The following is a 3,995-nucleotide window of genomic DNA, read 5'->3' as shown; positions in this document are numbered from 1 at the left end:
GACAGGAAGAGATGGTCCAAGGTAAGTTTAGAGAAAAAGTCCTTTGGATTGGAGATTTCTATTCTAAAATGCAGGTTTCACTTGTACTGTAAATGGATATGCTTATCATTACAAAAGATCTTTTATTACAAAACCAGAGTTTCATGGGATTAAAATGGAATTAATAGGTTTTTAGGGTTTTTTTTGTTTTGTTTCTCTTTTTTTTTTTTTTTAACAAAATGAACAGTCACAAGAATACTAAAAATTTAACAAGGGATGCTCAGATAAGATTAAAGGAAATATATGCCACACTGTGTTCTGTTGATTTTGGCTGGACACTAGTTGCCCAGAATTACTCTAGCTCTCCTCTCCTCAGCTGAGCTGGGGAGAGAAAATACAACCAAAGGCTCTTGGGTTGGGAGAAGGACAAGAAGGACTTTCCATCCCAGAGAAAACAGACTCAACTCATGGAATATAATTTAGTTTATTAAGCAAAATGTTAATGTATTAATCAAATCCTAGTAGGGTAATGTGAAGTAAAACCTAAACCTTAAAAGATTCTTCCCATCGCTCCCTTCTTCCCAGGCCCAATATCACTCCTGATTTGGCTTTACTTCCTCTCCCAGCAGTGCAAGGGGTTAAGGAATGGGGGTTGCAGGCGGTTTATCACACGTTGTTTCTGCTTTTCCTTCCTTCTCTCATTCTTCTCCTGCTTCAGCATGGGGTCTCTCCCATGGGAGACTCCTCCACAAACTTCTCCAGTTTGATTGCAACTTTCCATAGGTTGTGGTCATTCAGAAACAGCCTGCTCCAGCACAGGTCCACCATGGGGTCCCAAGTCCTTCCAGCCAACCTGCTCCAGCACAGGCTCCTCTCTTCACTGGGCCACATCCTGCCAGATACCCGATCCAGATACCCCAAGGAGACACTTCCATCTTTGGATGTATCCACATACTCTCTAGCAGGGTCCTCAATGGGTTGCAGGGGAGTATCTACTCCACCATGGACCCTCCATGGGCTGCTGGGGCACAGCTGCCTCACCATGGTCTGCACCATGGGCTGCAGGGGAATCTCTGCTCCAGCACCTGGAGCACCTCCTCCCTCTCCTTCTTCCCTGACCTTGGTGTCTGCAGGGCTGTTTCTCTCATATATTCTCATTCCTCTCTCCAGCCACTGCTGCCTAGCAGTTTTTAACCCTTTCTTAAATGTTATCCCAGAGGCCTTGGCCAGACACGGCCTTGTAGCAGTCTTGGAAACAGCTGGAATAGGCTTTGTTGAACAGGGGGGAAGTTTGTCACGGAAACCACCCTTGTAGTCCTGCCATTGCCAAAGTTTTCCATGCAAACTTAATGCAATCACACAAAATCATTCAAATTATTGTTTGCTTAACTTTAGATATAGCAGTATTTTGCTGGATTAGGTGCATGGATATGAATCTTTCTCCAAAGTAAAGATTAGCCAATCAGAAATAGCAATTACATGGTTTTGAAATACTGATTTGTTAAATTAATTTATTAATATTCTTACACTGTTGGAAATACGCAGAAAATAATGATTCTGAGCACATGGAGAGATGTAAAGCAGTCTGAAGTTGCGAGCTGAAGCCCTAAACTGTGAATTTCAATGTCAGTATAGTACAATTGAACCCCTGTTAGTAATACATACATATGTAAGTATGTATAGAACAGAAGTCAACCAGTAGAACAACTGCTGAATGCACAATCTGAAGACAAATATATAGTCTCTATGTTTGAAGAGATAAAAGCTCTAAGGGAGTGCTCACTTTTGCAGGAAAAAAGCCAATAATTTTCTAACTATATGGTAATTTTTATGAACATAAATGGATGGTAAAAACCTGCAAATTTCTATATGACCAAATGATAATTATGTTTTATATTTGAAATAGTCATCAAGAAATTGAAGCAGGTAATTAAATTGACTCATCTACTTTCATTAAATTTGTAAAACTACATAATAAAGTCAGTCAGAAACATGAATTTGGGGTATACACTCTTCCCTGGAAATTGCTGAAATTACATTGTTTATAAATATATATGTGAGACTATTTGCATATGTAGTATCCAAAGAGCTTTATATTAGGCAAGGCCACTAATTTCAGCAATGTTAGCCCAGGTGACAGTCATTGAAGGTCTCTGCCTGGGTTCATATGAGGGACTAGCCTATCCCACCCCAAAACAGTCATAGTACAGGCTCAGTCTGGCACCTTTCACCACAATATTCCCCCAGTGCTGAAGAAAAGTAGTAACACTGTGACCAAACAAACAGCTGGTAGCATAGTGGTGTGTGTGGAAGGACCTTTCTTTGAAAGATGAGCATTCGAGTACTTGAAGAGCAGCACAAAGGAATTCCTGCCTCTTCAGTCAACAAATAATCTTCATCTAGATCTCAACTTAAATGCCTGTATGCAAGTGCATGTAGCATAGGAAATAAACAAGAGGAGTTAGAGAGGTGTGCTATGATCTTATTGGCATCACAAAGATGTGGTGGGATGGCTGCTATGACTGGACTATAAAAATGGAATGATACAGGCTCTTTAGGAGGGTCTGGCAAGGGAGACAAGGAGGGGATGCCATGCTCTGTGCCAGTGACCAGCTGGAGTGCATGGAGCTCTGAATGCCTGGGGACAGATGAGAAGTTGACCAAGAGACACCAAGCTGTGTGATGCAGTGCACATGCTGGAGGGAAGGGATGCCATCCAGAGGGGCCTTGACAGACAGGAGAGGTGGGCCCATGTGAATCTCATCAAGTTGAACAAGGCCAAGGTCCTGCATCCAAGCCGGGTCAATCCAAAACACAAATACAGGCTGGGCAGAGAATGGATCAAGACTAGCTGAGGAAAGGACTTGGGGGAGATGGTGGATGAGAAGCTCGACTTGGCAATGTGCAATCATAGCCCAGAAAGCCAACCACAACCTGGGCTGCTTCAAAAAAGATGTGACCAGCAGGTCGAGGGAGGGGATTTTTCTCCTCTGCTCTTGTGAGACCTCACCTGGTGTGCATGCTTTGGGCTGGAGCACCTCTCTGCTGAAGACAGGCTGAGAGTTGTTCAAACTGAGGAAGAGAAGGCTCTGGGGAGACCTTACAGCACCTTCCAGTGCCTAATGCAAACCTACAAGAGAACTGGAGAGGGACTTTTTACAAGGGCAGTGACAGAATAAGGACATTCAAACTGTAAGGTAGGTTTTGATTAGATATTAGGAAGAAGTTCTTTACTGTGATCATGGTGAGACTCTGGAATAGGTTGCCCAGAGAATCTGTGGATATCCCACTCCTTGAAGCGTTCAAGGCCAAGTTGGATGCAACTTTTATGCAACCTGGTGTAATGAAAGGTGTCCTACCTATGGCAGGGGATTGAACAAGATGATCTTTAAGGTCCCTTGCAACCCAAATAATTTTATGTTTCAATGAAATAACTGCCCTTCCAATTTTCCTTTCCTTTTACTTTGAAATTTCACATTTCCACCCCCTGGGTAGAATTTGTCTCTCCTCTTATGCAGGACTTACTTGATCTTCCTTTTTGTCAGCAAGTATAACATAGTCCATGTAAAATTTTATAAAATAAAACCAAATTTCAAGATGATACGTCAACTGGCTTAATGGAATGACAGGAAGCTATCCAAAGTTTTTTATTGTGTATTTCCTTATGGGGATTTGAAACTAAAATAAAATATAGATAGCCAAGACAAAGGAGGAAGTAAGGACCATAAAGGTTCATAAAGAATATTTTTAGCATGCTAAAACCAGGTCTAACAAGTACGTGGAAAGTGTAGAGGCAGATAAGTAGCAAAGAGTGCACAGTCTTTAATCATCTTGTACATTCTAAATTCTGAAAGAAATAAGTTTATCTGAGATATCAAAGTACAAACTTCAAATAAATGCTCCAAAACACTGGATTTTTAATATTGTTTTATTTTTTAAGAAATATTCTCTCTCAACCTATTTTTCCTACTTTCTTCTTAAAACAGTAATACTATTAAGACCTACAAGTTGCAGGG

This window comes from Coloeus monedula (assembly GCF_965178545.1).
Source record: "Coloeus monedula genome assembly, chromosome: 4".
Classification (NCBI taxonomy): domain Eukaryota; kingdom Metazoa; phylum Chordata; class Aves; order Passeriformes; family Corvidae; genus Coloeus; species Coloeus monedula.
The sequence above is the reverse complement of the archived record's forward strand: the minus strand, read 5'-3'. Positions refer to the sequence as shown.